At 50.0% G+C, this 20,078-nt stretch overlaps 1 protein-coding gene and 1 long non-coding RNA gene across 6 annotated transcripts in view; one reads left to right on the top strand and one right to left on the bottom strand.

The window, feature by feature from the left end:
• SLC51A (solute carrier family 51 member A) overlaps window positions 1-20,078 on the bottom strand; it is a 120,059-nt gene that overhangs the window by 70,715 nt on the left and 29,266 nt on the right. Inside the window, exon 3 of the mRNA XM_079156302.1 lies at window positions 19,297-19,370. The gene's annotated coding sequence lies outside the window, so the exon portion shown is untranslated. The remainder of the gene's footprint in view (window positions 1-19,296; window positions 19,371-20,078) is intronic.
• On the top strand, window positions 396-12,667 carry LOC306637994. Of its 5 annotated transcripts, none has more exons than XR_013757334.1 (5): window positions 396-3,505; window positions 4,190-4,311; window positions 4,813-4,934; window positions 10,814-11,431; window positions 11,778-12,667. It is a non-coding gene; the product is annotated as an uncharacterized lncRNA (long non-coding RNA). The 5 variants fall into 5 exon arrangements; XR_013757335.1 differs by having other exon boundaries at window positions 396-4,311; window positions 10,814-10,907; window positions 11,240-11,431; XR_013757336.1 differs by having other exon boundaries at window positions 396-4,311.

Below are 20,078 nucleotides of genomic sequence, written 5' to 3'. Positions count from 1 at the left end.
CACAAAATAAATAAATAAATAAAAATTGTGTTAAACTTGCTTCAATGGACTGGAAATAGAGCTCAGTGGTAGAGCATGTGGTTACCCCTTGTAAGGCCCCAGTGAGGTGTGGGAAGACCAGGTGCAAGGATGGTAGTGGTCCCCACCCCTGATATCAGAATACAGTCCAATTGAAAATTTTTCTGCAAAGCATCTTGCAAATTATGGAGGTGTTTTAAATGTTTGCATTTACTGATCCAAAATTCAATCACTAGGATGCTATTCTAAGAAAATAATTGGAGACACAGGTAAAAGTAGATTAACAGGAATCCTTATTTCAGTATTATAACTGTGAAAAAGATGACTCAACCTAAACATCTATTAATAGAGTTTGGCTAAAAAAGTGTTAGCATAGTCATTTGTTTTTCCATTCAAGTACTTGGTAAGCCATGTGCCCGTGGTGCAGGCTGGTTATCCCAGCGCTCCGGAGGCTGAGACAGAAGAATGGAGGGTTCAAAGCCAGCCTCAGCAAAAGGGAGGCACTAAGCAACTCGGTGAGACCCTGTCTTTAAATAAAATACAAAATACGGCTGGGGATGTGGCTCAGTGATTGAGCACCCCCAAAACAAAACAAGTATTTGTTAAGTGTTCCAGGTGTTTGAGAGGGCTTTGCCATGGATCAGGAGGGGAGGGAGGGAGCCTCTGGTGCTATCTACCAGTAAAAAGACATGAGGTCAGTTTTATTATTCTGAATTTGGGGTCCAGTGTCAGAAAACAGAAAGATCAAAGAGTGTCACCAGGTAAGAGTCAGGAGCCTGATGATAAGACCCGCTGGCAGTGTATACCAGTGATGAATCAGGCTGGTGATCCTCTCTACATGCCAGAGCCCAAGGTCACATGACATTCGGCATTTTCAGTCTCTTCAGATGCAAGGTATCTCCTACTGTTCTATTCATATTCTTATAATTGTCTATGGTCATAAAAATTTCCAAAAAAACAGCAAAAATCATAGGCCGCACTATATAGGGTAGGTGAGGTAATAACTCTCAACCACAGGGAGATAGCAAATAGGGAGAAACAATAGGGAGAAAGCAAATCATAATTTTTTGGGTTTTTTTTTTTTCTGTTGTTGTTTTTTGGTACTGGAGTCTGAACCCAGGGGTGCTTACCACTGAGGTACAGCTAAAGTCCATTTTATTTTTTATTTTGAGACAGGGTGTTGTTCAATAGCTGAGGCTGACCTTAAACTTGCCATTCTCCTGCCTTAGCCTCCCAAGTCGCCAGGATTACATGTATGTGCTATCACACCCAGACAGATAATAACATTTTACTGCATCATGTTAAAATCAAATTGTTATTCAAGGATCATTCTTCTTCCAGGATACTAACTCTCTCTTCCCAGTATACATACAACTTTTAAAAATTAATTTAAACATATTTCAGAATGTAGGTATTTTAAATATGCACTCATACATACAGTTTTTAAATTATGACAAATGAAAATATAAAAAGCTTTAAAATTTAACATTTAAAATATAATCTTATTGCATGGGATGCGGTGCCACAGAACTGTAATCCCAGCAACTGGGAGGCTAAGGCAGGAGGTCAGCAAGGTCAAGGCTGGTCTCAGCAATGGAACAAGACCCTGCCTAAGATAAAAAATAAAAAGGACTGAGGATGTAATTCAGTGCTAAAGCATCTCTGGGTTCAATTTCCAGTATCAATATTTATATATACATATATATATATTATATCAATCATTATCAATCACATTATAAGACATTACAATTCTCACTACATGGACTTTAACCTCTTAGTCTGAGAATCATGAAGAAAGCATGTTCTCAAGGGACAAGAAAATACGGTAATAATTGTGTGTTGATCAGGGAACTTTTTTTTTTTTTTAGATACTGGGTCCTCCTTCAGGTTGGTTCTAAAATCCTGGGTTCAAGTGATCTTCCTGCCATCCTCCTGAGATGAGCCTATAGGCACATGCCACTGAGCCCAGCTGACCAGGAATCTTTTACTTTCTTTCCCTTTCCCTTCTCCTTCCCCTTCCTTCCCCCCTGTACATGGGGGCCTCGAACATGTAGGGAGTACTCTACCACTGATTAATGCTACCAGTCCTTTTCTATTTTTAAGCAATTTCATTTTCTTGGCCAGGCCTGGTGGCACACAACTGTAATCCCAGCAACTTGGGAGGTTAGGCAGAAAGATTAAAGCCAGCCTCAGCAACTTAGTGAGACCCTGTTTCAAAATAAAAATGGCTGGGGATGTAGCTCAGTGCTCCTGGGTTCAATCCCCAGTCCAACAAAAGGGGGGCACTACATACGGGCATTGGACATCTGTGCAGTTGCTGCATCTCAGCACAAACTTCACAGTCAGTTGCTGGTAGCAGTTCTAGAGTGAAATTGATGTCACCTGAATCACAGGCCTCTGTAATCACTGCAAGAAAAGTCACAGTATTTGGCCATGTTCAGCTCTAATTGGGATGGGAAAATGGTTTCTACCCCTCACCAAGACCTATATGGGAAGAATCCACCAAACACAGAAGGTCTCAGGGGCTCAGTAGCCGATACAATGACATAAGTCAGTGTAATAGAAACCCAGTTATCTTCTCATATGTGCAGCTCACGGGGAGGCAAGTGAGAGATAGGACAGGGACTCAACAATGTCACAATCATGTCAGGATAGCATGACTTGTTATCTAAAGGGTCCCAGGTGGCACCCCAGCAGCAGATCTAGCTTCAAGACAGAAAGCGGGGGGCAGAGCTCTGCCAACTGCATCATCTTCCCTTTGATTGAAAAGACAAAAACTGTCCCAGAAATCCTCCATAGACATTTGCACATGTCTCTTTAACAAGAACTGTGTCATAAAACCCACCCTGGAAATGAGGGAAACTGGGAAGTTATTTAGTTGGGTAGATTGCTACCTCCTTCCCCAAACTGGAACTTGGTTACAACAAAATGGAAGAAGTGGAGATAGGATAAGCACTGAGCACTGTCAGCTTCAATTAGCACTGGGTTTGAAAGGTGATGAGAATCAGTCAAATTCTCCCCATGCCATTTTCTCTGCATGGTCTCTGTATTAGCCTGCTTTCTGTTGCTCTAACCAAATACCTGAGAATGGGTACTTTATAAATAGATGAGGTTATTTAGCTCAGAGTCCAAGATTTGGCAACCCCTGGGACTGACCTTTGGTAAGGGTCACCACAACATGGTAAATGAAATCATGGTGGAAGAAAATGCAAGGGGTAGAGACTGCATGGCCAGAAACCTGGGGAGGTACCAGTCTTGCTCTTTTTATAACAACCCATTCTCACAGGATCTGATGGTTGCCCATGAGAAGTACATGACTCCCTTCCGAGGGCATCACCCTCAGTGACTGAATTACCTCACACTAGGCCCCACCTCTTACAGGTTCTACCACCTCAACACTTCCACGCTGAGGACCAAGCCTGCAGCCTATGAACTCTTGAAGGACAAACCACATCCACATCATCACAAGCTCCAACAAAGCCAACATGTAAGAGCAGGATGTCCCAGTCTGCAATGTGTGTATATGTGGGGTGGGGGGGTCGTTGCTCTCAGAAGTCACTGGAAGCAGCCAAGCCCCCATTCTGGAACCTCTGTGATGTCACACTTGATACTTCTTCCCTTCCCTGCAACAATCATGGCAGTCTGGATGCCAACCCAGAAAAGGGTTCTGGTATCTCTCATTTCTCTGAGAACAGGATGCCTTGCCATGCCTTTCTCAAAGGATGTCATGTCCGCCCCCACCCCCAACCCCCATTTAGATGGTCCTGGTTTGTCCTAAGCCTGTTTGCTGCATTTAATGCAGTGCTGCTGGTCACTTTCACTGGCCTCTTCTTTTCCTTCCTGTGAGTCTTTCATGCACATTGTCAGGTTTCTTTGAAAAAGAAGGGAAAATAGACCATGATAGTGCAGAAGAAGGGAAATGGAGAGAGAGGGTCAGGAGGGGAAAGAAGGATGTATAGTTAGAAGCACAGAGGTCTAGAGTGCCTGAAGCCCTTAGGGAACTCAGGTGGCTGGTAAAGCTGGTGACATTGGGTGGAGTCTCCATGGTCTGTCTCTAGCCTGGATATTTACACCTGTCCTTAAGGTCTATGCATCCTACCTCAGGTGAGCCAGGCCTCATGGGGAGCTCTGGGTTGCCCCAGACTAGAACTGAGTCTGGCTCTGGTTTCAGTTGCAGGTGACTGGCTGAGAATGGGGAGTGGGTCTTTCCCATGGTGACGGGCCTTCTCTTTATACTCACTTTCTGCAGCCTGATTGCTCTCAATTTCTCAGATCCTGGTATCTTGCATCGAGGTAAGGCCTTAGACCCCTGGAAGGAGATGGCACCCCAAAGGCTGATGCCTACAGGGGTGATTTCTAAAGTGCTAACCCCACCGATGGCCGCAGGATCCCTTCTCTCCATGTCATCATACTTAGGACCTGGCACTTCCTTTCCCAAGCCACTGAGGTGTGAAAACAGAATCCTGGAGGTTTTCCAGTTACTTTAGAAGGGGGACTGGACAGGCTGGCAAGAGAGGCCATCAGGCTCTTCCAAACCACACACTTCACTCTTCCTTCCTTCCCATTTCACACACGACTATTCCAAAGGCTGGAGCCGCATGTAGAGCTCTTCTGGCTGGAAAAGCCTTCTCTTTGGCTACCAGCCCACCTGAGTGGTTGGCTTGCTCAGTAGGGACCGGGCTTCCCTTGCCCACTCTCTCCCCATGCTTCTTGTTGCCCAGTGATGCTATGGGGATGCCTGAGAATCAGAGTGAGGGAAGGACCTGCCACTGCTCAAACCTCTTCCCATGCCAGGCTCCTTTGAAGAGGACCCCAAGATGAACTGCAGGGCCATCCACCTGCAGTGGTGTCCAAAGTGATGCTTCCACTGCCCACCCCAGAGCTTCCACTGTCGCTCGTGCAATACCTGTGTGGAGGTGAGTACTCCTCCTCCCTGTCCACTCACCAACCCATCCCGGGCACCTGAACAGGACCAGGAACCTCCATCATAAGTGGGTCATGGGTAGGTATGAGACCTTCTTCCCAGACTGCCAAAAGAAGTGACTCTCAGCCACTCCTTGGTCACTGACATATGTCATCGTCTCTGGGTCTGCACCTGTCCTGAGAGGCTGGCCTTGCTTGCACAGGTGCTGACATGCAAAGGCATCACATCTGTGCCGAGCCTGGTGAACTCAGGGGAAGGGAGGGCAGTGCCTGTCCCATCCCCTGGTTTGCTGATATGAGATACCCAGACCCTTATGCCAGCTACTGTCCCATTCTAGGGATCTTTGCCTGTCCACCTCTGGGTGTCCCAGTTGGAGGGTTTCCTGGGTTCTGAGTGATCTTCTCCCATGTGCACACCCTGCACAGGTTTACAAGTGCAGAAGGCTAGCTGGGCAAGGGGGTTCTTTTCATCCTTACCTAGTGTCTGAGAAAAATAGAGGCCCAGAGTTATTCTAAATCCTGCTCAAAGTGACACCAGGCAGATCTTGTCTCTAAAGACCTCACTCATGACAAGTGACCTGATGAGCCATGGTGTCCTAACTGTGCTCTAACAATGGAAATGCCAGTTTCTCCCTGGAGATGGGAGCCCTTGTGTAAGAGCAGGAGGCCTAGAGGGCCGGGTTGGGAGAGGCCTCAAGATTTGGGGGTGATGGAGGCTAGGTCAGATAGATCCTCCAGGCCTGTCTCTTTTCCCCTAGGAGTTTGACCACCACTGCAAGTGGGTCAGTAATTGCATTGGTCATCACAACTTCCCCATCTTCCTGCTGCTGCTCATGTCTCTGTTCCTCTACCTGGTGCCCTGCTGGCTACCTGCAATGATATTTCTCCTGTGCACAAGACACATGCTCTTCTCCCTGGACAATGCCATGGCGTATCCGCACAGTCCCAAGGGCCCAACCTAGGAAAGGCACAGGTTGTGGGGAGGGAGAGGCGGACAGCCAAGGGGCGGGGTAACCGAAGGAGGAGGGGCTTACGTGGGCGGAGCTAGAGGGAGAAACTGTGAAGGACATGTTGAAGACCAGTGGGGTCAGGGAGATGGCGAGGTAGGATGGACTGTGGAGTGTAGAATCTAGCAGGGTCACGGAGCGGGATAATGAGGTTGAAAGGGACAGGCGGGACAACAGCGCGGAGGAGTGGGGTTTCGCTTGGGTGGACTGGGCTACCTGTCCAGTCTGGAGAGGAGAAGTGGGTGGGCAGGCTAGCTAGGGCGGGGCCAGGGAGGGCGGAGTCGGGTTGAGGGGCGGGGCCAGTGAAGAACCCTTTGTCGGCTTGGCTTTTTAGCCTGCACTCCACCCGCCTGGGGCCTCCTGCTGCCACTCATTCAGCTCCTGCTAACCCAGGCCACATCTATGAGCAATGTTAGCGGGAGGGACCGAGTGCATGTGTGTAGTACCCGGCTGTGTTGGAAGCATCTGGCACCTCTGCTACTCAGCACTTTCTGAACTTTCTCCTCTGCCCCTGGCCCTGGTGGTGCCTCACAAGTCCTTCCAGAACCACCTATTAAGATGCATCTCAGATCTCTCGTTGCCCTGGAACTCAGTGGTCATTCTCCCTCCTGGGTGCATTGCATGAACAACCTACTGTGTGCTAGGCTGCGTGTTTTTTGAGGGATGGGTATAGAGGTGAGTGCACTTGTGTTGATAAGCAACCTGCAGTCAGAATAACATCAGGAACACTCTGAGAGGGGTTCACTTCTGAGCGGTATTGCATACTGGAAGAAACGGAGAGTTTGGTGATGCCCACATTGTAGAGTAGGACATGCGACTCTATGCATCCTAGATATGATTTTAAAGAGGCAGAGGACCGGAGGGCATCTCCTGTAAGAGGCACATCTTTGCAAAAAGGCATGGAAACCCCAAAGTAGGATGTTAATGGAATGATGAGGAAACGGCTCTAATTCAAGCACAAGGTAGCATGAGCAATGAAGTTGACCCTGAGGGTCAAGATTAAGATGGCCAAAGTCAAGCGTGTGGTTTAGTTTTTATGAAGTGGAAATCTGGGAACCATGGTAAAAAATTTTTAAGTGGTTTATTGAGGAATAATTTACAAATAGTAAGATTCACCCTTTTAGTCTGCAGTTAGGGATTTTGACAAATGGATACCATCCTGTATTCTCTACCATGATCCAGGTTAGACCAGTTTCATTACCCCAGAAAATACCTTCATCATCTTTTTTGTTAATGTCTCTCCCTGTGTTCTTTGGTTGTTTTGTTGTTGTTGTTATTTTCCAGAATCATGTGTAAATGGAGTCGTTGGCTTTTTCATCTGACTTCATTCATTTAGCACAATGCAGTTGAGATTCATCCATGCTGTTGCTCATATCAGTTTATTTCCTTGTATTACTGTGTAATATTGTATGGACGCCCTATAGATTATTTATACATTCACCACTTGAAGGGTTTTTACATTGTATCTAGTTTTTGGCAGTATTTTTTAATTTGTATTGTTTTAGTTTTTGTACCAGGGATTGAACACAGGGCTGCTTAATCACTGGGCTGCATTCCCAGCCCTCCCCTGGCCTCTTTGTTTTCTTTTTGAAAAAAGAAATTATTTTTATTTTGAGACAGGGTCTCACTAAGTTGCTTAGAGCCTCCTTAAGTTGCTAAGGCTGGCTTTGAACTTGCAATCCTCCTGCCTCAGCCTCCCAAACCACTGGGATTACAGACATGGGCCGCTGTGCCCAGTTAATTTTTGGCAGTTATAAATAAAGCTGCTACAAACATTGGGGTACAGGAAAGTGAACAAAAACTTTCATTTCTCTAGGGTAAATTTTTAGGGGTGGCATTGCTGAGTCATAAGATAACTGTGTAGAACTTTATAGGAAATTGCCAGATTTGTCTTCCAAAACAATCGTACCATTCCTAATTTCTGTGGTTCTTCCAGCCCCAGGTCAGGCCATAGGCCACTGCCCTTCCTGCTCTGCTCAGAGTGAGGCCCTCCACATCCAGCTTCCCCAGTCTCAAGGGACCTACATGTGGTCTGCACTCTGGGACTCACCAGGCAGGGCTCCTTTCCATTGCTTGCAGCGCCCATGTCAGGCACTGATTCCAGCTCCAACTTTCATTCCCTCCCTACTCTGTTCTGACTGCAGCTCCTCCTGGAGTCACTGCAGGGTGGTTGGTAGCAAGGACTCTAGAGCCAGACCATGTAAGTCCAATTCACAGCTCTACAACGCACCAGCAGGGAGATCTTGGGTAAGCTACTGAGCCACCTGGTCTCTCAGCTTCCCTATCTGTAAAACAGGGACGTGTGGGTTGAATTTGCCTAAGACACACAGAACAGGCGCAGGTACCAGAAAAGGCCCCATGTGCTGCTGTTAACATTACTACCATTCCTCCCTGTGGTCATTTAGTGTTTGTGGGTCATCTTAAAAGCCAGGCAACCCCTACCCTTAACATCCTGGGCCTCCCCTCCACCTGTTGTACCCTCTGTGCCTTATTCCCTCAAAGAGCTGACCTTGCTCACTAGCCCCACCCTTCACTTCCTGGCCCACAGCAGCCCAGTCCCTGTCCTTGCTGTCACAGTGATGCTGTCATCAATGGCCAAAGCCAGCAGGCCTTCCTCAGACCACTCTTTCTGGACTGGACCAGACTCTGAAGCAGGAAGCAGCTGGAACAGCCCTCTTGCATGTCTTAGCGCTCAATGCTCTGGGCTTCTCCTCTGCATGTACCTGGTGCTGTGGGCTGGGTTGCCTGCTCTTTCCCATGATACCCTCTCTCTGTGCTCCCCTGGCTACTCCCCACGGTGCTCAGGGCCTCCTGTGGCAGCTGCCCTCACCACCCTGAAAGTAGGCTGGCCGTGCTGTTAGCACTGTGCTATCAGCCCCCAGTGCAGGGACTGGACTTAATTGTTTTGCTACTGGGTATTGAACCCAGGGGCACTTTACCACTGAGCTACATCCCCAGTCCCTTCTATTCTTTATTTTGTAACAGGGTCTCACTAAGATGCTGAGGCTGGTCTTGAACTTGCAATCCTCCTGCCTCAGTCTCTGGGCTTACAGTCACTGGGATTACAGGTGTGTGCCACTGTGCCTGGCTTGACTGAGGCATTCTTGATGCCCTGAAATATTTCTGGCTGGGGGTGTATCTGATCATGTGCTTAGCATGTGCAAGGCCCTACTTCTTCAATCCCCAGCACACAAAGAAAAGAAATCTCAATAAATGAGTGAACCAACAAATAAAATAATTAACATTTGGGGATAAAAGAAAAGAGAGAAAGGAACAGAGACAAGCCTGATGCTCTGATCCCCCTGGGATAAGGGGAAGGAGAGGCAGCAGGAAGTTGGGCAGAAGATGGGACAAGAAGAAGATGTCACTTGATTTTGGTCCTGTGGAGTGTGAGGGCATTTGAGACACAGAATTGGAGCAGAAGCCCTGAGTGGAGCCAGTGAGAGGCTGGTCTGGGTGCTTCAGAGCTTTTGGATTCTATTCATATCTGATAGGGTTCCATGTGAGGAGAGGAAGGTATTCAAATTTACTATCAGTTCTTAAAAATTTACTAATTATCATTCCTTTAAGCATTTTTCTGTACCGTATGTGCAATCAACATTTTCTATATACACATCTAATCAAAAATTATTTTCTATAAATTTAAAAATTTTATAAATTTTTTAATACTCTACCATTTATTAATTTATTTTTTTCTGGTACTAGGGATTGAACCCCGGGGTGCTTTACCACTGAAGCTACATCCCCAATCCTTGTTATATTTCATCTTGGATATGATCTCACTGAGTTGCTGAGGGCCTTGCTAAGTTGCTAAGGCTGGCTTTGAGCTTGCAATCCTCCTGCCTCCACCTCCCAAGTCACTGGGATTACAGGCGTGTGCCACTGCGCCTGGCAGGATACTAGTTTCTTAAGTGTCATGAGCACCGTAAAGGAGGCAGAACCTCACAGGGCACAATGGCTCCTGTTGCTTTTGCACATGGTGGGATATTCCAGAGCTGTCCTGATGTGGAATCCTAGTTCCTCCTAGTGGAGAATAGTGGGGAAGGTCAAAGTCTTCATGCATGGGCCATGGGAGAGTTGGGGGTGGACAGAGGTGCTGCTGGGTCACTTCCCACTGTGACAGGACAGAGGTGCTGCTGGGTCACTTCCCACTGTGACAGAACTTTTGCTCGCTAAAGCTCTTGAAGCTGGGGTGAGTCGCAACCTGCCCTTCCAGAGAGGGACTGAGGCTGATGGATGGAGTGGGGGGAGGGACAAGTCGCATAAGGGAGAACAGAAGCCAGTCAGTGTCCAGGGTTGAGTTTGTGTACTGAAGACCTTCAGCCCAAATTTTCCTGGGTCATGTGATTTTTGAGAAGGAAAATATGATAGGGCATCCTCACTGCCACTGCCTCCCAGATACGGAAATTTCACTGACGGCACATTTTTAGAAAACAATGAGATAGGAAAGTAAAGTGGGAGCAGGTGGTGACACTGTCTTTGGAGCAGTTGAGCAGCACCAGGAGGATCTTAAAAGGTGTCTGGAAGGACGTGGTGGAAGGACTTGTGACAAATGGAGACAGAGCAAGGATGCTGCAAAGGGAGGTGCAGGGTGACAAGGGAGCCCTGGGAAGGCAGGAGAGGAGGTGCAGTGTCAGCACTGTCTGGGGAGAGGGGCTCACAAGTGGGTCCAGGGAGGTCAATGTCCTAGAAGCCCAGAACGGAGGGAGGCCCGGGTCACTCTTGGGCTTCCCTGCCCTTGGAGTCTTGCTACAGGCCTGGGTTGAGCCCTGGATTAGCTGGTCAACTTAGGCAGGGTCACCAGGAGATGGCCTTGCCCAGTCCTGCTGGTTCTGAGCTCCTCTTCCACCCCCATCTCCCTCCAGGGAAGATCCCTTCAGGACAACAACCCCTTTGAGTAGGACGGTGCCACCAACTGGTATTTGACCATTTGTGCACAACTGGGACCCAAGCGAGTTGGTAAACCAGAAGCTCAAGTGGCAATCCTGAGGCTGGTGGGGTGGGTGAAGCTGGGTCTTCTCCCCGCCCTTACCCCAGCTCCCAGACCCTGATACTCACTGTTCCTTTGCTCTGGGGTTTTCTCCAGGGCACTCTGGGAGCCTCTGGGGACTTCCATCTTCCATGCCCTCCTACATTCTTGCCCCAAGAAATGGGGTAGAGGGAACTGCAGCCTGGATGAGGCTCCTGGATGAGAGCCCTGGGCTCTGTGCTCCAAGCTGAGGGAAGAGGGTAGTCAGGGAGACCAGGCCAAGGTGGGTAGTGACCCCTTGCATCTGGCTGTCACTCCTCAGGTATACGTCTGCTGCTGCCTGGATGCAGAGGGAGGAAGGAACCGAGTGGAGTCCCGTGCAGGCCCTGAGCTCTCTAAGATACTCCTCCCCACACCATCCCACAGACCTCCCTGGGCCCAGGTCTCTAACTATGGGTGTCTACACACATGGGCAGGGCCCCCAGGGAGTGGTGAGGCTGCAGCTTTCCAGGAGGTGAGGAGTAGTGGGTGGGCATTGGGAGAGGGGTGTCTGTGGGTCACACATGTGTTGGAGGAAGCCCCTGAGGTCAGACTGGCCCTGAAACTGAAGCCCTTGGAGCTTAAGGAGTGGGATTATGAACCTAGATGTGTAGGGTCCAGGTCACAGGGCTTCAGAGCACACCCAGGTGTCCCTGGATAAATAAAAAGACTGTACTGCTAAATTTCTGGTTGACCTTGGATCAGTCACTTACCTTTCTGGGCCTCAGTTTCTTTCCTCAGCTATTAATGAGGATTGGACTAGTTCAGTAGTGTATAATGTTTTAAAGGAGATTCTTTTCTTTTCTTTTTTTTGTTAATAGAATTTTTTACTTGAAGTCCCATGTGAAACATATGGAGTGGAGCATCAGGAGTGCAGTGGGGTGGGTAACCCAGTGCCCCTCAAGGTGCCATCCTCTCCTCTGTCCTGCCTCCAGGGCCCAGGGGCTTGACTGTGAGCTGTGGGGTGGAGGTTAGGGAGAGCCCCCATGTACTGACTCTGTGTTTAGCTTCCCATCAGCCCGATACTGCAGTGGGAGGCCTCCAGGGAGGCTCAGCCTCCCATTCACCCCTTCCCAGCCGGCAATGCCAGGACGTGCAGCAGAACTTCATCCCCTGAGCCCCTCATGGAGGCCTCTCATGCCTGAGTCCTCACTCACTCCCCTGTTGGGAGTACCAAGACCCCCGTGCCTATTAAATTCTCATAAATATTTTTTGCTGCTTCCAATAGCTGTTCTGTGTCTTTTCTAGGTTCAGAGAACCTAGGGGTGTGGGTAGGGGGGCTCTGAGGGGCTGGGACAGAACCCTCCTGGGAGGAAAGAGTGTTGCTGTCTGGAGATGGCAGCTCAGGAACCAACACTGTCTGGCTCTTTGACCTTGGGCAAGACACTGAGCATTTCTCTCATCCTTCCTGGGGATGGACCTAGCCTTACCCTGCAGCACCCCTATCTGACTATAGAGGGTGTCGTTGCCCAGGAATTCAAAAACCGGCTCTGGCCCAGCCCTCCTGTGGGAGGGTCACTAGCCTGAGGCATCCCAGAGATGTGGGAAGGGTGGAGATGTTCCTCCTGCATCTTTCCTGCAACTGTGTTCCACCCTGGTCCCTTCCTCCTCCTGCTGGGCTTCGTCAGGTGCTGGTTCTGGTCCTGTCCCTGCGGTAAACCCAGGTCCTTTGAGTCTGCAGCCCCTAAATTCGGGCAGGGGCCACATGAAACTGTGTGACTATGGAACTGGGAATAATATCACCTTCATAGTAGGTTGTTGGAGGATGACGTGAGGTATTTCATCTGGTGCACAGCAGGCAAACAATGAATGCAGCTGGTGTGATTCACGATTATTTTCTCTACTACACAGGGTGAATATCTCAGAATTTCCAGAGTAGGGAGAGGGGCCTCTGAATTTGTATCAAGGACCCCAAATCATCTTGCCATGTGAAGTATCAGGACAGCCACAAACCATACTACTTCCTTCCACCCTTGCATTCAGTGAAACCACGGTGTGTGATGAAGGCAGAGGCAAAAGGATGTCACGTCCCCCTAGATGTGTGTGTGTGTGTGTGTGTGTGTGTGTGTGTGTGTGTGTGTGTGTGTGTGTGTGTCTGTGTACGCATACAGGTTGGTATCAGCCCATGTTCTGGGGTTTGTCAGAACTGCCCCTTATCCTCCCTGACCAGCCTTAGGAGCTGGGTGACCTATGATGCAGGACATCTCTCCAGCTCTCCAGACCACTGAGTCCCACCACAAGGCTACTTTTCCCTCAGCCTTTCCACCCCCGCCTGTCCCTAGAAGCCCAGGCCCCTCCCTGTCAAGCCCCAGCCCCACCCACCTGCCCTGACTCTGGCCCTCTGAGCCAGGGACTCCAACTCTTCTCACTCCCCTATCCCTGTCCCAGTACCTCTGAGGTCCCAAGTCCCTTTGGGATTTAAGGCTGTTCTCAAATCTTATTCTTGCTCAATTCAGAAACCCTTGGGCTCTGGGCAGGGGTTCAGAGTGCAGATGAAAATGCAGCCCAGTTGGCCTTACTGTAAATGGCTCCAGGAGTCCCATTTGAAGTTATTACCACCCACATTTAAGCACAAAGCTGAAGCAGCCTTTCTTGCCTGGGAAGCCCAAAGTTCATGGTCACATGGCAGAGAAGGAGGGGAGGAGTCCTTTTGAGTCCCTGAGCCTAGGTTGTGTGCCTACGAACCTGTGTGGGTCACCTCCTGTGTGTGCAGGAAGGATGGGTCAACCCCACTGTCCAACAGGGAAGAAGGAGTGGGGAAGCCAGAGGTTCCCAAGCTCATTCCCAAAGGAAAACCCTCTGGATAACCTGGATCTGGGTGAGAGAGGAAGGGAGGGGTCCAGGAGCCTGGGCCAAGGCCTGGATGTGCATCATGGAACTTCATGGGTGAGGAGTGCTTTAGGAAGTCTAGATCCTGAAGGGGCCACCAAGGTCAGGCCCCAGTCTCTGGGGAGTTCACGCTGCCTCCTGCCCAGCCTCTCTGGCTGCCCCTATGCCATCCTTCCTGGTTCAGGACTGCACTTATTGGCTCCCTGCCTCCAGGTATACAGGGGACTCACTCAGTCTCAGCAAGGGCCTTCCAAATCCTAAGCTAGATATGAGTCATCTCCTCTGACACCATGGACCTCAGTTTCCCCACTGAGGAAGGATGTAATCGCCCCCAGATTCTCAAAAGAGAGCCTGGTTTTTCCAAAGGCAATGACTTCCTGCCCTGGGATGAAGATTTTGTTCTCTGTTCCCTTCCAGCCTAGGATTCCTAGAATTTCTTTAAGAAAGGCCCTTGGACCAGGCTCCCTGCTTCCTGAGGGTTACATGAGACGTAGCTCTTTCCTTCCTTTGACATCCTCTACCAAACCCTCTACCCTAAGCCTTGGGCCAGTCTCATGACTCCTTGCCAAGCTGAGAGGCCTCATCGAGGTGCACCCTTCCCTTCTCCCTCCTCATTTCTGCTGAACCTGCCCTTGATTCTCAGATGTGCCCCTCCCAGTCCTTGGCCCCCAGATAAGGCAAGGGGTGTTATCAGAGCCCAGTTATGGGGCCCACTGTCCACACACCCAGGAAACCCTGCTATCCCTAGGCCAGAGCCACGGAATGACCCTCAAGCCTGCAGGGCTACCAGGTACCCACAAACTCTTAGAACCTGGGATGGAGAACCTAGCAATAGCTCCTTCGCATCTCCAGACCTTTCCTCCATTTGCCTCCTGGGAAGTCAGGGCATATAGGATGAGACTCAACCCAAACGCCCAGCTCTGCTGCCAACCAGTTGGCTATGGGAGCATCTGTCTTCCCTTTGCTCAGACTTGGAGTCCTGGAGGTAATCATAGGTACCACACAGGAGGTCATAGACTCCTAACTCTCTAGAGAAGGAAGGGACTCAAGCCCAGTTACCTCTTCCAGGGGCCTGCCACCCCCAGTTTTACAGATGGGGCTCTGAGGCATAGGGAGGGAAATGGTTGCCCAAGATGACCTGGTGGCAGCAATTCTGATGGCTCTCTCTGATTCCCAAGAGACCACTCCCATTCCCGCTTCCAGGGCCATTCCAGTGAAGGAACAGCTTGGGCAGTGAGCGTAGGGCCCCATTCTCTAGCCCATACCTAGAGCCGGCAGTGCAGTTCAGCACAGGGCTGGTCGCTGATAAGGCCAGTCTTAACCTCTCTCCAACCCTGCGATGTGCCGATAGTGACTCCTGTTGCCTCTCGCTCAGCCCTGCCCTGCTCTGCCTTGACTGCCCCACCCAAGGAGGCCCTGCAAGTGGCCGAGGGTGGGGCAGGGTGGGGAGCCTTGAGGCAGAGGAGGTTACTGCTGTGTGGGATCAGGGCCCAGACTCCTCACCCCTCACAAGGGCATAGGCACCTCTACAGCTACCCTTGTGGGCTCCTGGGCACAGTGCTGGGCACCCAGATGATTCTCCATCTGGCCAGGATCCCTTCTCTTTAGTTCTTAGCATGAGGGCATGTCCGGAGGGAAGTAGCCTAGGCTGGAAGGTGACAAAACCTTCATTGAGCGCTGCCTGGGCCAAGGCCTAAGTGGTTAAGTGTGCCAAGTGGTTCATATTCTCTCCTTTAATCCTCAGCTTAACCCCACAGAGCTGCTTTTCTAGTTTTAGAGATGAGGAAACCAGCGCTGAACAAACCAGTAACTTCCCCTAAGTCGTACTGCTTCTAAGTGGCAGGGACAAAAATCCCTTAGGCCCTTTCCCATGACACTGTAAGGCCCCCAAAAAGGAAACCCCAACTCTGTCCCATGGATGGACGGCAACCCCAATCAACCGCAGGAGGCGTCACTTGATGCAAACCGCAAGAGGTGTTTATTCCAGCGCGCTGGGACCCAACTCGAGGAGTCGAGTCCCTAGCAGAAAATCTTGTAGGTTTATAAAGGCAGAAACCACACATTGGGAGGGGTCGCACATGAAAGGGGGAAAAGGGGGAACAAAGCTGCCAGAAAATTTCAAAGGGGGTCTGGGTTTGCTGACAACATGTTTCACAATGTTTTACAACAGGCTGTAGATTCTGGTCAATAGTTTCTGGTAATCCTACTGTTTGAGCACTATCTGGCTATCAGGCTCAATTTACTCTTTTACTCTCTGTTTGGGAACAGAGAACAGCTTTAAGGGCTTTGTTCCCATTACTGGGAGGGAAACCTTAGGGAGTTGAGATAAAACAGACAGCTTAAAAAAATGTCCATTCTTTCAACACTGTGCCTTTCTGGATGGTTTCCACATTTGATTTCAATGTTTCAATGTAGAGTAGTGGTTAAGATGTGGGCTCCAAAACGGGACTGCTGCTGGGCTTCTCTATGAATTAAAACGAGGAGTCACAGCTTGGTGGTGTTATGGGATTGAGTTCTTGGTGTGTGAAGAGTTGGCCACCAGCACTGGCCAGGATGGTGATTATCAGTATAGTAAGATCCCAGGGATTCAGGCGGCAGGACTCTGATCTGCTCAGGGCCTCAGGATGCCAGTCACCATGACAACGGCAGCCTGCTCCTGCCCTGTTGGTGTGGGTTCCCTGGGCAGCAAAGAGGAAGGGTGCTGCTTCATAGGGGAGGTTTGGGTCTCTGTTTCTCTGGGCCAACCAGGCCCAGGAACATGAGCTAAGATACCTCAAAGGAGCAGTAAGATGACCACACCACTGTGGCTCTGCCTGCCTTTTAAGAAAACCGCTGCTTGGTGTTTTGTGGCGAGGCAGAGTACCTCTGGCTGAAGGAAGCCAAAAGCCCTGGTGGCCAGGCAGCTCCTCAGAGGCAAGCATCCCCAGCTCCTGCTGTCTGCCCTTTAATTGAAGCCTGTCTCAGTGTCCTGGGCTCGGTCTCTCTACATCCTGTCTCTGCTTACCTTTTATCACCGGCTCCCCCTTTCCTCTTCCTCCCCCTCCTCTTCTTTCCACTTTCCTTGATCACCCTCTCTGGCACTTTCTCCTGCTCTTTGTCGATCTCTCTCACCTTCCCCCACTTTTCCTGGACTACAGCTTCCAGGAACACAAAGTAAACTGACACTTTTCAAGTAATAACATCTAACTGTGATTCTTGGAAGCCCCTGGGCCCTGGTATGGAAACACGTGGAACCCTCAACCAGGTCGCAGGCCACTCCTGCACAGGGCACCTTTGTCTGCCTCTGCCTGGGGCTTTTGCCACCCAGCCAGGCACCCACTTTCCCAGCTGCTTTCTGGTTGGTACAGTTTTGCTGCCCAAATTGGAGATTTCCAAGCTGGAAGGGGCCCTATTGAATATCTAGCCACCTCCATTATTTCTAAGGGAGAAGGAAACCAAGGGAGCAGGGTTAGGCAGGACTTCCTCTGAAGTCATACAGTTAAAGAGAGGCCAGGCCAAGGTTATGTCCAGATGTCCTACTTTCTCAGTCTTGTGCTCTTTCCACACTCCACGGAGAAAAGACAGATGGGGCAGAAGGCCAGCCTGCAAACAGGAAGGGCCTAGGGGCCTAGCAGCTTGGCTCCAGGGCACAAGATGATGATGGCAGCAATTACGGCCTGAGTTTGAATGCTAGCCATGTGCCAAGCATGGGTTAAATGCTTTGCTTGCATTAGCACATTTCATCTTCAGGTGTGTGAGGAAGGTGCTGCTGTTGTCTGTAGCCTGATGGGGACAGCCCTCGAGCCTGCAGACAGGGTTTGCTGAAGGGTCCTCAGAGCTGCTCCTGCCCTGATCCCTGGGGTTTCCTTGACTTAGTGATTGGACTGGGGATGAGTCGTGAGGTAGATGGAGCCTCAGGCCGGGCTTATTCCATGACCCATAAGGTCCCCTTACCTGAACCTGAGTCATGTTGAATCTCATCTGTCCCCAGGGCATGAGGAGAGCATGAGGTCATCAAACAAGGATACCAACCTCTGGGGAGGGCCCAGTAGTTCCTGGACTTCAGGAACTATGGCTTGTCAGGTCAGCCATTAATAAAAATGGAAAGATGCTCCTGCCTGCCCTTTCCGCAGTAGTGAGATGTTGTGGAGGGCGAGAGTGGGCCTCAGAAGACCTGGGGTGGAAAGTGGGCTCTGCCAGCCACTTCCTGACTGTGTGGCCTTGGACAAGCCCCTAGCCTCTCAGAGCCTCCCTTACCTCATCTGCAAACTGAACTTCAAGCCACACCTGGTCTCCCTCACATGCTCTGGTAGGATCAGATAAGGGCTTAGTGGCATGTTTTGTGAACTCTCCTTTATTTCAGACTGGGACCCAGTGGGACCCATCTTGAACCTGGGGGCCCTGGCAGGAGTAACTCCTCTTCTCTCTCATCTCCATTTCCACTCCTTGGCCCTGGTCCTTCTGTAGACTCTGGATTTAGATCATTTGGAAATGGCCAAGGCTTGAAGATGGGTCATCTTATTTTAAGTTCCAGATGGTATAAGCCTGAATTACTTTCCTGGGGTGACCTCAGCTCCTTCTCCTCCCTACTGAGTACTTAGGGTAAGAAACTGGCTGGGCTTAAGTTTGAGGCAGGGAGCCCCCTGCCCCCCGCCCCGCCCCGGGCTCCCCTGCCTCAGAGTGCCTGGAGTGGAGCCTCACTCTGGATCCTCCACGGGGATGTGGGCTGCTGGCCTGGCTTAGCCAGGACGCTAGGGCTGCTTTGGGTATAGTCCAGAACAGAGAGTAAAGGAGGCTTGTTCCCAAAGCAGAGACCAGAAGTACGTACAGAGGGCTCTTTGCTTTGGAATTAAAGCCTTTAAGGATTTGTTTTCTTTAAATATCCTGCTGCAGGAAAGAGAAGCCAAAATGCAAACATTCCTGAAACATGGATTTCAGGTGGCTTTAAAGGAGCAATTTGTTTGGTTTCCGTCCCACCCTGTTTCTGCTCAGTGGGATCTTGGGCACCTGTCCCTGAGGTTGGGTGGAGGGTCTACACCCTTCTAGGCTCACCCATCCAGCCTCAGCACAGATGCAACCTGAAGCTTCTGGTTACAGCTGGAGCCCAGAGGTTAGTTCCAGGGGTGGGTTTTCATAACCACTTGAAGAGATGGCAGTCACTTCAAGAAATGGAGGACACTTGTCTCTGGTTTTGTTTTGTTTTGTGGTGCTGGGGATTGAACCCAGGGCCTTGTGCACACAAAGCATGTACTGTGCCACTGAGCTACACCCCCAGTCCTGGGTTTTTTGTGTTTTGCTTTGTTGTTTTTAGAGATCACTTTTCCTTGATCCCCAGCTGCATTGGCACTGTTGACCATGTGCTCTCTTTTGAAAACTCTCTTTCCCTTGACCTCAGGGGCAAGACATGCTTGTAATTCTTCCTGACTCTTGGGGGCTCTGCCTGACTCTTGCTCTCACCTGCTACCACAAACCCTCCCAGGCCCCTTGCTTGGAGGCATGCCCCACTCTCAGAGAACTCGTTCATTCCCTCACCTTCTGTGGTGCTGGGCCCTGCCATGCCTCCATCTCTCGGCCTACAGAAACGTAGGTGGTTCCAAGACCCAGCACTGGGGAGAAAAAAAGTGAAGGCACAAATTAGCACGGAGTGAGAGGATCACTGGTTAGTGTGAGGGACAGCTGAGCAGATGCCAGGGCCAGCAAGCAGAGGAGAGGGGGTCTGGATGTCACACTCCTATCTCAGATTTCGGGCTGGGTTAGAAAAGTCCAAAGTGCATCCCAGAGCCGGCCTTGGCCAAGAAGGGAACATGAGTTAGCGGAAGCTTCTAGCAGCCTCCTTTGTCCTCTTTGCCCCTGGTCCTCTGCTATAATGGCTGTGGGAGGGAAGGAGGACCCTGGGAGAAGAGGCACTGGGGGAGTGGGAAACCATTTAACAGCTTATTGCTGTCCTCTAGGGAAGAGCTGATAGAAAGCCTGGGGCCTGCCCCGGAATGTTAAGGATTCATTCATTCGTTCAACAAACACCAAGTAACCACCACACGTCCATGAGGCAATGAAGCAAATTTTTAAAAAGAATGCATTTATACATAGTATAAGTACTAATTTAAAGTTACATATGTGTATTTAAAAATATTCAAAGCAAATCCATCAAATGTTCATGGTGATTGAGAAGAATTTCCTAATTAGGGGCATTCTGGCTGCTGGCGTGGGTGCCAGACACCTGGTTTCTAGGCCTGTCTTTTCCCCTGCCTTGCCCTTCCCCTTTGTGGGCCTGTTTCCTCATCTGTGAAATGAGTGTGGAACCAGCAGGCCTATGG

Source organism: Sciurus vulgaris (genome assembly GCF_902686455.1).
Source record: "Sciurus vulgaris genome assembly, chromosome: 10".
In the NCBI taxonomy this organism is placed as follows: Eukaryota; Metazoa; Chordata; class Mammalia; order Rodentia; family Sciuridae; genus Sciurus; species Sciurus vulgaris.
This window is presented reverse-complemented; position numbering and strand designations above follow the sequence as displayed.